We start from the raw sequence: 14,601 nt of genomic DNA on the forward strand, positions 1-14,601 counted from the left end.
ACTAACAATATTATGAAAGAATTTCATGCAGGTGATTTTGGTGGACATTTGTACTGGAAGTCCACTGTGGATAAGATATTAAGGGCAGGTTACTATTCGCCCACTCTGTTCTCTGATGTTAAGAATTTTACCACTTCATGTCACAAGTGTCAAATGTTTGAGGGAAAAAGAAAGTTACTACCACTTCCCTTAAAGCCTATTGCAACAGAAAGGCCCTTTCAGCAATGGGGCTTGGACTTCATTGGGGAAATTCATCCTTCATCTTCAGGCCAACATAAATGGATCCTAACAGCCACAGATTATTTTACTAAATGGATTGAGGCTGTTCCATGCAGACAAGCAAATGATTCTACTATCATTCAATTCCTTGAAACTAATATTCTCTCCAGATTTGGTTGTCCTGACAAGATTATAACAGACAATGCTACTGCTTTCAGATCCAAGAAGATGGTAAACTGCTGCCACAAATTCCATATTACTTTGGGCCATTCTACTGCATACTACCCTCAAGGCAATGGTTTAGCTAAATCATCTAATAAAAGTCTTATCAACATCATTAAGAAGATATTGGAAGAGAATAAGAAAAATTGGCATAAGAAGCTTGTAAATGCCTTATGGGCAGACAGGCTAACAACCAAAAGATCTATTGGGGTCAGCCCATATGAGTTGGTTTATGGAATGGAAGCCAAATTCCCTTCATCACTAGGGGTCCCTGTCATGAAGCTACTTTAAGAAAGTCAGGCTGAACCAAATGACATGCAAATAAGAATCAACCAGATAATTTGTTTACAGCAAACCAGAGATCAAGTGTACAACAGAGTTCAAGTCCTACAAGAGAAGCTGAAGAAAGCCTTTGATAGAAGAACCAAGGTTGAAGATTTCTTTATTGGTGATAAAGTGCTTAAATGGGATTCAAGAAGAGAAGACAAGGGAAAGCATGGAAAATTTGACTCCCTTTGGAGGGGACCCTTGGTAATTCAAGCAGTACAAGGAAATAACACCTATTTCTTGAAGAATTTGGATGAAACTGAAGCTGAAGAGGGCCCTGTGAATGGCCGGATGTTAAAGCATTATTTTGACTACTTTCCATGTATATAGCATGGCCTTTCCCTGTACATTATCAGTTGTATATAGTATTTTATTTTAGCATATAGATACTGCAGCTTCACAAGTTTTGTAAATAAGCAAGAAAAGGCTTTTTACTTTAGAGGTTCCACAATGGTAGAAGATTCCAGTTTTGAAATCCAAGGAGAAAGCTTTCAAGTTTTGATAAGAAGTCAAGAGCCAAGGCATTCTGAACTGTTGTTCTTGGTCTTTCGAGTAGAAAAACCATCCCCAAGTGGAGCCACTGTTAGCTACCTATACAAATAGGTTTCATTTTTCATGATTGGTAGGGGAAGTGCCAAATATGCTCTACTTTGGTGATGCAAAGATCTCATACTTTTGTGGAAAACACCTATCTACAGTTGTTTGATACTCTCCTACTTCTAAATGGGTGATCCAACAGTCTAAACTGGGTCATGCCATATTTCAATTTTTTTTGTAGATTAGAGAAAGAAATCTGTCCAAACTATTCAATCTTGGTAGATTAGTAGTTAGGTAGAGAATGAAGGTTCCCAACTGCTTAATCTGGGGCCTTGGAAGTAATAAGGCTAGCCCTAGATAGAAAATCAAAAGAAAATGCAAAAAGAAAAAGAAAGAGAGCAATTGAGGGTTTGCCAGTCTAAGTGCACCCTCCTTGAAGTAACAAAAAATGTTAGGCAACAGAATGGGTAGGTAGATGGGGTTGCAGAAGCATGCTTTCTTTCACATCACTGGCCTAAGAAAAGGAAACACATGGTGGCCAGTGCAGATCTTCCTATTCAGCAATTTTGTAGCAACAAAGTGAAGCATGTCTAACTTCCCAATCATTCCCTGTTAAACTTCTTTCTAACATCCCACTATCACCTTGGTTCATGACAGAAATAAAACTTATTTGTTGATTCTTGTTATATAGAAGAGCCACATTTCTTGTGTAAAAATATTTTCATTTTGATCTACTCTCATAACTAAGTTTGTTCCCAAAAAAACTTAGTGTTTTCTTCCTCTCTTCCATATCTCCCATCTGATACTAACTACTAACTCTATCATTACTTAACTCCCTATGTTCCCCTTTTCCCTATTAATATATTGCTTTCAAAAGGATAAAAAACCCCAAAAATATGTATATTCCCCCCTAGGCAATATAGCCTTAAGTCCCAAAGGGTCGGAGCACAAAGAAGTTTAGCGCTAAGGCAAAAGCGTGCTAAATGGTCTATTTCGGGATTAAATGAACATCTGGTTGATTTAACAGCCCAAGCGCATTTCACCAACAAATACATGAAAACCCATTTGTTCTAAAAACATTGCAAAACCTGCAAATCTGCCATTGTCCTAAGTTTTGTTCCTGGCGCGCCTTTCCACAAATATCATTTGTTTATTCTTCGGGCCCCGCCGTATTGTCCGATCACGTCTGCTCCCCGTCGACCATCAGATCTGGGCCCTCCCATCCGAAGGTCCTCTGCAATATCGGGCTGCCTCCGGTGGCGGTACTTTAGCGCCCGAAAATGTCAGAATGATGACGTAGGGTGCTGGACACGCGTCACAATTTAATTGCATCGGGCGGCCTCCTGCCAAAACCGCGCCCGTATGTTAAGCGGTCCAAAAATACCGCTTACTGCCTTCTGTTTACCGCCCGCCAAGTCGCCTTTACGTCACCTCCACTTCATTGCCCAGTCAGCACCACATCAGTGCCCGACCCGCCATCGCTCCGAGCTGACTGCCACGTCCCCCGTCCACATGGACCCCTCATAGACCGCCACGTCATCATTTCGTACCATGACCCCACCTATGACATCATGCTGATGTCATCCGACAAAAGCGCGCCAAAGGCCAAATTTTCTATATTTTTTCCCAAAATCACGTTTTTTCACGTTTTTTGTAAAAAAGTCTGTTGTGCCTCCTGCATGAAATTTCACGACGTTCTCGCTGCCAACCTGCAGAAACTGATTCAAAGCCGTGGCCACCCAGAATTCAGCTTGGATAAGCCACCACCCATCGCGCCGTGACAAGGTATTTACCAATCCTTCTTGCACCTGGTTCAGTTTGTTCTTCACTGTAAAAAACGCCCAGAACTGCCATTTTCCCCTGAAACTCAAGCTTCGTTGTCCTGCAAGTGACTCAATTTCTCCCAAGAGTGACCAATTGTGCCCCTTTTACGCCAGAACTGCCTTGTTTTCGCTGTAAATCATTTTTACCTCAATTCACTGCGTAAAGTTGCATTTGCCTACATTCCTAAGTGAAATTCTGCTTGAAGAGCACCAAACACATGGAGACTGCAGTAGCTCTAAACATTCCACCTTTAAATGCCCCACACAGAGAGCTAGAATGGCTGCCCCTGGATGATAGAGAATACCAGATGGCAGAGGCAATCCCAGATTACAGCAAATACCATATTCATTTAATCAATGAGCTAAAAGCCAAACATCTCAATGGAACTGATATTCTAGGGATTTGGGACTCCTATTTGCCCATTTTAAATCTTCCTCAAGTCAATATCCTACCATATTTAATCCATCGATGCAGTGCCAACTACGATCCATGTCAGAGAGCTGTCCTCAGTCCCTCAGGCTCAGTCTCGTTTTATGTCACCCCTGAGGCTATAAATCAAATGTTGCACTTTCATACTACAAAGCCATTGACTCCTCTATCCATGATGCACTTGATAGACCAAGGAAGCAAGCTATCCACTGCCCAAATCATAAAGAATAATCGACTATTCATTCAATTAGGCTCTCGAACTGTGAGGACTCCTCCTATTGGAAATGTATATCTCAATGAGTTGGGCAGGATTCTTGTGGATATGATCAGTTATATCTTGGGTTACAGGTCAACTGAGGATGTTGATGAAACCATTCTGGCTATGCTGTTTGTCTTCTCCCCTAGAAAGCCTCCTTCGGTTCACTATGATTATGCTACATTCATTGACAACAAAATTCACGAGCAATTGATGAATTTAGAAAGGGAAAGGATATTTAGATACACTTCTTACATCTATCACTTGTTCCTATTTAATCAGCCTGACAGCTTCCCTATTACTCTCAAGAAGTTTGATGCCCAGGGGAACCAAAGGTCTGTGGTATTTTGGTCTTCAATCTTTCATCACACATCTTTTTAAGCATATAGCTACTGTGAATTCATAGACCTTTTCATCCATCTAGCCATGTCCTTGCTATTGAGTTCTCCTCCTCCAAGATTGAAAGATGAGATGCAAAGAATCCTCCAGCTCTCAAAGGCCTACAACATTGGGGATTGGTACTTTTACAACACCATACAGTGATCAGGATATATGGTTGTGAGTTAGCCCCATACAGGCTACCAAGATATGTCCCTATGAGACTTTTTGCTTTAGAATATTTCAGAAAATTTGGAAATGCAGACATGATCCATTTCCACAACAAAAATAAAAAGGCATATCTCAAAGTCAAAAACCAGCTAGGCCCATTTATTTATAACAAAAGAGAAGAGGCATGGCAAGAAGCAGATAAGATCCTAAAGTGCCTCGAGTTGCAAACCAGTTTCCTCTGGTTACCCTATGGCCCCAATCACTTCATTAGTCTTAGAAGGGTCAAATATAAATTGGCTAGCTATGATCATCTCAGGTTACCACATATTGAAAAATATGCAAATCAATTAGAATGGAAAGAGGGCACCCTAGAAGAGGCAAGTTCTAAAGAGGAAATAGCACAAAAAGCAACAAAGAAACTTGAGAAGGAAGCTGACTTGGAATATTGTGGATAGGTTTATTCTTTTCATCATACTCAACTTGGAGCAGCTGCCTCATCTTCTACAGCTCTCCAGCAAGCATCTCAAACCACTACTCAAGCAGTTAGCACAGATAAGGGGAAAGAAATGGAGCAGGATCAGACACTCCCAACAGCAGAAAAGCAGAAAGAACAGGCAGAACGACAAGAAGAAATGGCTGAGGCCCCTGTATCCACAGAGGAGTAGGTTCAAGAAAGTGTGCCTCCAAGGCAGGAAATAGCAGTGGATACCTCGGTGCTCCAAACCCCGATGAATGAAGAGAGAGACAGGAAGAGGGACAGACAACAAGAAACTCCCCTTACTACATCAGCAAGTCGACAAGGGGAGAAAAGGCAAAGACTAAACCCTTTTTCTGAAGAAGAGATGCCTATTGGACCATCCATGGGTATGGGCCCCCCTAGTATGGAAGCATCAGCCAGTTCCTTCCAGCAGGAACAAGAGAGACCACTTGGAGGATAGGTTAGCTCCTCAAGCCAGCAAAGAAGGGCAGAGTCTAGAATCAAAAAACAATTTATGGATATAAAAGCTAGGAATGAGCCAGTGAGAATCTAGCTTTACAATAATTTGCTCAAGATGGCTCCCACCAATCAATAGTGGCTCATGTCAGCATATGACATTGCAGAAGGGAAGATGACTATGACCCATTTTATGCCTGCCATGCTGCAGCCACAGTCAGCTGCAGATTACATCAAAACCAACCTAGAAGTGTTTTCAAAAGACATCCACCCAATGGACCAAATAGAGATACATAAGCAAACGGGTGAGATGGTCTACTCTACTCTTGCAGATAAAACACTTCTAGCACACAAACTGCAAAATTCTCTCCATAATACTATTGCCTAACTAGCATTGGAGAAAGCTTCTTCTCAAGCCAAAGACAACAGGATTAAGTCTTTGGAAGATATCATCATAGAGCTTGGGCATGACCCAAGTGATCCCAAATCTGTGTAGGCGCTAATGAAGAAAAAAGATGAAGATATATCAACTTTGAGGAATATGGTCAAACTTCCAGCAACCCTTCACCCCCAAACAGAAGATGTTGCTCAACAAGGAAAGGATCAAGATGTAGCAACCATGCTGCTGACATTACACAAACAATTGGTAGAAATAGAAGGATGATTGGTAGCAACATAGGGTGCATTAGAGGCAGCCCTGAAACAAAAACAAGGAGAGCAGATACCTCAGCCCTCTCAGCCAGTAATAAATCTTGAGGAGCCTCCTCAAATTATAAGTCCTCCCCTGGTACAAACAACAGAAGCAAGTGCCTCAATTGTTGGGCTTCAAGCCACAGAAAAGGAAGCAGTAGAAGAGCAAGTCCCAGGCCTCGGTATGCGAGATATGATGAAGGAGCTACAAGCTCTTGAAACCCAAATGATTGAGCTGAAGGATGCCAAAGAAAAGTTGGCCCAGCTGGACGAGTAATACGACAAATCTAAGCAGCAAGTGGCAGAAAAGACCGAGGAAGTTAGGACACTAGAAAGAAGGATAAAAGAGCTTGAAAAGGAGATCACCATGAGCAAGGTCATAACTGAGGTCAAGAAGATCCTGTGGGCTAAGATTGGCCAGTCAATCACAGATCAGTGGCAATACATAGAGACAATTCATGAGCAAATGGATCTGCTGAACAGGGCTCATGCTGAAAGTCAAAGGGCCAGAGCCTCTCTGGGAAGTATGCCTGATATTGCTACCAGGATGATCAATGTTTTGAATAATAGAACTGGCCTTCAATTGGCAACAATGGGTATCAAGAATAGGACTGATACAATTTTGTTAATCAAAAGGGTGCTCACCCTCAGGAACTATGTGCAGACATTAGAAAGAAATTTCCAATATATTCAAGTAGAGATCAATGCTTTTGCCACCAAAATCACAGCATTGCATGGCAGAGGGCTTCCCAGCCTAGTGACCAGTGCAGGAAGACTGTTGCCCCATGAACAGTATGCTAAAAGGGTCAACAATTATGCAGCTAATCAGTTGACAGCTACAGCAAGCAGTCCAGAAGGAGCTGGGCCACCATCAGGGCAAGAGATTTATGATAAATTAGAGAATTTATTCTTCAGTGAACATGAAATTAAGCACCTTTTTGAAGTGCCCCCTAATTATTATAAGTATACAGAGGCAGATGAGACCCTAATCAAGATGCAGAGACATCAAATGGCCACTGATGAGTGGTGGACGAATATGATAAAAACTTTGCTTTAAATCAAGTCTAAATTTTGGTCTAAAAGTTTTTCACAGCAACAGGAAAACAGTTGAATGAGGTGGACAATGGCTATGCACAGCTTGAGCATCACAGATGAGCTGTCCGAATACAGCAGTGCCCTGACACGGTAGCATAAAGGCAAATACAATTGAAATCACCGCAAAGGAGCTCAGATGGCCCATAAACCCAAAAGTCAAGAATTTCTGACAAACAGCAAACAGCTGTTGTATATTTATTTAAGTAGCTTTTAATTTTGTAAGAAATATCTTAGAAATATGGTAAGAGCAGTTATTGTGCAATAACTCATTGTTGAGATATTTTTGTGATATTTTGTATATATGCACCCCCACATAACTTATTGGGGGTTGTTGTTGCTCACTTGTTCAAGAGAACTCGGCTGTATATTCTCTGAAAGATATAATGCAAAGGAGATGTTGGTTTCCAAAAGTTCGGTTTGGCTTGGATGCGATGTGATGAAACTATTGACTGCTGCAGGATTCTCGTGTTATGGCGTGATACAATAAGTGTTTTATAACTATGTTTGTGTTTCATACCTTGCATAATCTATCTATGATGTATGGTGATTAGTCTTGTTAGAAAAAAAAAAAGAATAGTTCAGGATTTGTCCACTAAGAACACCCTAAACTCAATCTTTACTACTAAATATGTTTTCTCCAGGCTTAGCTGCAACTATGGAATTCTTAAATGCTCCTATTTGCTCTAATCATATGATAAGTATTTATTCAGTAATTCTCACTTGCTGCTGATTAGGATTTATCCGTTATTCCCTATTACACTGTGAAAGAACTCTTAACTGCCTTTTTCTGGTGTGATTTATACTGTTTCTTGTCTAAAAAATCAAAGTTTGTATCATGAATACCCATTTGGCCCTGCAGTGAACCTCTCTTTATCACAGATATCAAATGCTATTCATTTTTGGACTCCATATGCCCAATGGATTGAACTCTCTTTGATACTTGCTTGCCCTTCTTTGAACAATAGCAGACAACCAAAATTCAAACAAAACTCTCACCTCATAACTAGCCTAAAATTCTTCAAAAAACAAAGTTAAAACTGAAAAGAGAGAGCCCTCTCTGATTACAGGTAGGCTATAACTTGTAGTCCAAAGCTTGGTTAGTGGTTACCCCAGCTGTATTCCCTCAGGAGTCAAAGGGAACAACCTGGGTGTTAACAGAAAGAATCAAAGCATCTTGCAACACATCACCTATTACATTCAATTCATGATTAGTTGCTTGTTGCGCATCTCCTTCGTTTCCCTTCCGACACTTGCAATATTTTTCAAGTGTCCTTTCTTCTCGCATTTCCAGCACATTATCCCCGATCTGGACTTGTATCTGCCTTTTCTTGACTTACTGTGATATCCTTGGCGCTTTCCTCTTTCCATTTTTCTTCCCCTAGTCTCTGCAGTCAAAGCATTACCTGATGTCTCACCGGAACTTTTCCGTTGCATTTCCTCGCTAAGGATTGCATCGACAACATCATCAAACTTTAAAGTACTAGATCTAGAGACAGAGTTACTAATGGCCATAACTAAACCATTTCAACTTTCTAGCAATGAGCACAAAAATAACAGAGCCCTAACTTCATCATCAAAATTTACCCCCACAGAACTTAACTGACTTGTAACTGTATTAAAATCATTCAAATGATCAGCAACAGATCCACCTTCTAACATTTTCATATTAAATAAACGTTTCATAAGAAATACCTTATTTGAGGTCGCGGTTTTTTCATATAGTTTGGCCAATGTCGACATTAAACCCTCTGTTGTCGTTTCCTTTTGTTGTGCGTGGAGCATGATTGTTCAAAGGTCTTTGTTTTAGCCCGATGTATAACCCAAGAAGTTTGTACACCCTTCCCTGCAGGGATCTGGGGGGCCCGATCCCCCCCGGCTGGGGGCTCCGGGGGCCAGCGGTCCCTTGACGGGGGCTCGGGGGCAACGCCCCCGAAGCTAAAAACAGATGTAAGATTGCCTTGTAAAAGTATAGTAATTTCTAGTCAATCTAGGCCGTTCATTAGGCGGATGATCTGACAGTAGAACTTATGTTTAGTTTAGGGTTTTTTGCCCTAGAAGGCAACCCCTCTCTTTGTATGAGGGCATTTTATTTGAGGCTATATAATAGATGTGTATTCCGTGAGCGAGAAACAGAGAGGTGAGACTGTGAGAGAAAACCGAGGATATTATAGCGGATCTGCTGTAGGTTGTGTCTCTTCATTTTGCTAGATAATAGAAAGGAAGGACTGGCTGTTCAAGGTGGACGTAGCCCAAACTGGGTGAACCACGTATATCTGTATCTCTCTTATTTTATGCATTTTCTATGCTTATATTTCTACAATATTTTATGTGTTCCATTGCTCCGTAATATATAATTTTCTAACAACTAGTATCAGAACCGAAGGTCTATTTGGCTAATAAACTCGCAGGAAAGAAGGGTTCCTCATTCGAGTGGGAGCAATGGCAGAAGATGGTAAGTTTAGGTTCGAGAAATGTAACGGCCAAAACTTCTCACTGTGGAAGATGCAGATGGAAGATTATCTGTATCAGAAAGATCTATACCTACCATTGGGCGGAAAAGTAAAGATGCCGACGGGTATGAAAGATGAAGAATGGAACCTTCTCGATAGAAAGGCACCCGAAACAATACGGTTGTGCCTCGCAGTGTCGGTCACCTTCAACATTTCAAAGGAAACAACGACAGAGGGTTTGATTAAGGCGTTGGAGAAACTATATGAAAAACCCTCAGCCTCAAACAATGTATTTCTTATGAAACGGTTATTTAATATGAAGATGTCGGAAGGTGGATCTGTTGCAAATCATTTAAATGATTTTAATACTATTACAAGTCAGTTATGTTCTGTAGGGGTAAACTTTGATGATGAAGTTAGAGCTCTGTTATTCTTGTGTTCATTGCCAGAAAGTTGGAATGGTTTAGTAATGGCCATTAGTAACTCTGTGTCTGGATCTAGTACTTTAAAATTTGATGATGTTATCGGTGCTATCCTTAGCGAGGAAATGCGACGGAAAAGCTCCGGTGAGACATTGGGAAATGCTTTGAGTGTAGATTCTAGAGAAAGAAAAATGGAAAGAGGAAAGACCTCAGGATATCGCTGGTAAATCAAGGAAAGGCAGGTCCAAGTCTAGATCGGGGATAGTGTGCTGGAAATGTGGAAAGAAAGGACACCTAAACAAAGACTGTAGATCTCGGAAGGGAAAAGAAGGAGATTCACAGCAAGAAAACAATCATGAAGCAAATGTAACAGGTGAGGTGTTACAAGATGCTTTGATTCTTTCTTTCGAAAATATTACTGATTCGTGGGTGGTAGATTCAGGGGCCTCATTCCATGCCACACCTGATAAGAAATACTTTCATGACTATGTTCAAGGAGATTTTGGACAAGTTCGTTTGGGTGATGATAAACCCTGTAAAATTGTTGGAATGGGTAAGTTTCTTGTAAAATAGTAGAATGGAAACCAATGGCTACTAAAGGAGGTAAGGCATGTTCCATATCTAAAGAAAAATCTGATTTCAACAGGGTAGTTAGGCATTGAAGGTTGTGTGACAACTTTCACAGATAAAGCTTGGAAGGTCACCAAAGGAGCCCTGGTAATAGCAAAAGGCGAAAAGGTTGGTACATTGTATTTATGCAATGGTATTTCTAACTCTGTTAATGATTTAACTTCTAAAGGAGCAGATGCATCATTATGGCATCATAGGCTCGGACACATGAGTGAAAAGGGGATGAAGATTCTTCACTCAAGGAATTTGTTGCCAGGTTTGAAGAATGTTGATTTGGACTTCTGTGAGAATTGAATTTATGGAAAATAGAAGAGAGTCAGATTTCTCAGAGTTGGGAAAGAAAAGAAGAATGAAAAATTAGAGCTTGTGCATACAAATTTATGGGGACCTACTCAGGTATCATCTCTCAGCAGCTCTCATTATTATGTTACTTTTATTGATGATGCAACTAGAAAAACATGGATTTATTGTATTAAAAATAAATCTAATGTATTTGATACTTTCAAGAAATGGAAAGCTTTGGTTGAGATTGAGATAGGAAAGAAATTGAAGTGTCTTAGATCAGACAATGGAGGTGAATATTGCAGCAAAGAGTTTGATAGGTACTGTTCAGAGCATGGAATTCACAGAGAGAAGAAAGTTCCAAGAAAACCACAAGAAAATGGTGTGTCAGAAAGGATGAACAAAACAATCATGGAGCGTGCAAGGTGCATGAGATTGCATGCAGAATTGCCTTTACAGTTTTGGGCAAATGCTGTAGATACTGTTTTTTATCTAATAAACAGAGGGCCTTCAAGTTCCTTGGATGGTGGTGTTCCGGAGGAAGCATGGACAGGTAAAAAGGTAAACTACTCTTTTCAAAGCCTTTTGGTTGTGAGGCCTTTGTCCATATTGATAAAGAAAATAGAACAAAGCTTAAGGCAAAGTCAAAGAAATGAACCTTTATTGGATATGGTGTTAATGATTTTGGTTATCGCTTATATGATTATGAAATTCACAAAACCATTAGGAGCAGAGATGTAATATTCAATGAAAAGGTCTTGTATAGGAATTAGTTGCAGGAAAAGAAACAAGAAAAAGAAAACAAGGAATACGCAGTTCTTGATGAAATCAATGAAAAAGTAAAGGTGCCTGAAAATAATAATAATCAACAACCACAATAGCAACAACCACCACAACAGCAACAGGCACCCCAAACACCTAAAAGTGGTGTTAGAAGATCTACCAGGATAAGTAGACCCCCTGAACAATACTCTCCTTCATTATATTATTTATTGTTGACTGATTCTGGTGAACCCGGATGTTATGAAGCAATGCAGGTTGAAAGTAGGAAGAAGTGGGAGGTAGCCATGGAAGAAGAGATGGACTCATTAATGCATAACCAGACTTGGGACTTAGTCAGGTTGCCTGCAGGTAAAACTACATTGCAGAATAAATGGGTTTACAGGCTGAAGGAAGAAGACGGAGGAAAACAGAGGTAAAAAGCTAGACTTGTGGTGAAGGGGTTTGCACAGAAGAAAGGTATTGATTTTGATGAAATATTTTCTCCTGTTGTTAAAATGACTTCAGTGAGAACTATTTTAAGTCTAGTGGCAGTTGAAGATTTTCATCTTGAGCAGTTAGATGTAAAGACAACCTTTCTCCATGGGGATTTGGAGGAAGAGATATATATGCAGCAACCACAAGGATATGAAGTGAAAGGGAAGGAGAAACTAGTGTGCAGATTGTAGAAGAGCTTGTATGGCTTAAAACAGGCTCCAAGGCAGTGGTATCTAAAATTTGACAAGTTTATGTCTGAACAAGGTTATACTAGATGTCACTCTGATCATTGTGTTTATCTGAAAAGGAAAAATGATGGAAGCTATATTATATTGTTATTGTATGTAGATGACATGCTTATTTCAAGATCTAACATGTAGGAAATAAATGTGCTCAAAAGAAAATCGGCAAATTCATTTGCAATGAAGGATTTGGGAGCTGCAAAACAAATCCTTGGTATGAGAATAACTAGAGACAGGAAAATCACAAATTAACATTGTCTCATAATGAGTACATACAAAAGGTGTTGAAAAGATTTGACATTCACAATGCAAAACCAGTTAGTACACCTTTTGCTAGCCATTTCAAACTTAGTAAGGAAATGTGCCCAAAGACCCAAGAAGACATGGATTATATGTCTAAATTTCCATATGCATCAGCAGTTGGAAGCTTAATGTATGCAATGGTCTGCACAAGGCCTGATATTGCACATGCAGTGGGAGTTGTAAGCAGGTACATGAACAATCCAGGAAAGGAACATTGGATGGTAGTGAAATGGATTCTGAGATATTTGAAAGGTACCACAAATCAAGCATTATGCTTTGGTGGTTCAAGCATTTCCCTACAGGGATATGTTGATGCAGATATGTCAGGTGACAGAGATAACAGAAAGAGCACTACAGGATATGTATTTACTATTGGTGGAACAACTGTCAGTTGGGTTTCAAAAATCCAAAGTGTTGTTGCACTTTCAACAACAGAAGCAAAGTATGTTGTTGCTACAGAGGCTAGTAAAGAAATGATTTGGTTACAAAGGTTTATGGGTGAATTGGGTAAGTAGCATGATATGGGCACGTTATACAGTGATAGCCAAAGTGCCATTCATCTTGCAAAGAACTCATCATTTCATTCCAGGACTAAACACATACAGATCAAGTACCATTTCATACGATCAGTGTTGGAAGATGGAGAGTTGAAGCTGGAAAAGATACGAACTAGCCAGAATCTTGCAGATATGCTAACAAAAGTTGTAACCAAAGAGAAACTGAGAACATGCTCAGTTTCAATTGGTCTTCAAGGATGACGATGAAGATGAGAAACAACCAGGTCCAAAGAGGAGTCATTTTCCAGCAAATGAAGCAGCGGTGGAGTTTCTACAATCATTCTCCAAGTGGGAGATTGTTGTGTGTGGAGCATGATTGTTCAGAGGTCTTTGTTTCAACCGGATGTATAACCTAGGAAGTTTGTACACCCTTCCCCGTGGGGATCTAGGGGGCCGATCCCCCCTGGCTGGGGGGTCTGGGGGCTAGCGATCCCTCGGCGAGGGCTTGGGGGCAGCGCCCCCAAAGCTAAAAACAGATGTAAGATTGCCTTGTAAAAGTATAGTAATTTCTAGTCAATCTGGGTCGTTCATTAGGCGGATGATCTGATGGTAGAACTTGTGTTTAGTTTAGGGTTTTTGGCCCTAGAAGGCAACCCCTCTCTTTGTATGAAGGCATTGTATTTGAGGCTATGTAATAGATGTGTATTCTGTGAGTGAGAAATAGAGAGGTGAGACTGTGAGAGAAAACATAGGATATTACAGCGGATCTGCTGTAGGTTGTGTCTCTTCATTTTGCGGGATAATAGAAAGGAAGGATTGGCTGTTCGGGGTGGACGTAGCCCAAACTGGGTGAACCATGTATATCTGTGTCTCTCTTGTTTCATGCGTTTTTTGTGTTTATATTTCTACAATATTTTATGTGTTCCATTGCTCCGTAATATATAATTTTCTAACACCTTTGAAATATTAAATGCTACCGATGTCGCTAGGCACAACCGTATTGTTCCAAGTTCCTTTCTGTTGAGAATATTCCATTATGTGTATGTCATACTCATCGGCTTCTTTGTCTTTTTTCTCAATGGTAGGTACAGATCTCTCTTATACAGATAATATTCCATCTGCATCTTCCACAACTAGTAGTTTTGGCCGTTGAATTTTTCAACCCTAAACCTACCATCTTTCACCATTGCTCCCACTCGAACTAGGAACCCTTCTCTCCTGTGACTTTATCAGCCAAATAGACCTTCAGCTCTGATACTAGTTGTTAGAAAATTATATATTATAGAGCAATGGAATGCATAAAATATTGCAGAAATATAAACATAGAAAACACATAAAACAAGAAAGACACAGATATACGTGGTTCACCCAGTTTAAGCTACGTCCATGGAGAAATAGCCAGTCCTTCTTTTTATAATATCCAGCAAACTGAAGAT

At 40.2% G+C, this 14,601-nt stretch overlaps 1 pseudogene; it reads left to right on the top strand.

The window, feature by feature from the left end:
- Positions 1 to 5,028, top strand: part of LOC149195918 (CBL-interacting protein kinase 32-like) — a 123,591-nt pseudogene extending 118,563 nt beyond the window's left edge.
- Positions 5,029 to 14,601: the final 9,573 nt, after the last annotated feature.

Source organism: Pinus tabuliformis, chromosome 2_2, assembly GCF_031772625.1.
Source record: "Pinus tabuliformis cultivar Carrire ecotype Pingquan chromosome 2_2, CPIR1, whole genome shotgun sequence".
In the NCBI taxonomy this organism is placed as follows: domain Eukaryota; kingdom Viridiplantae; phylum Streptophyta; class Pinopsida; order Pinales; family Pinaceae; genus Pinus; species Pinus tabuliformis.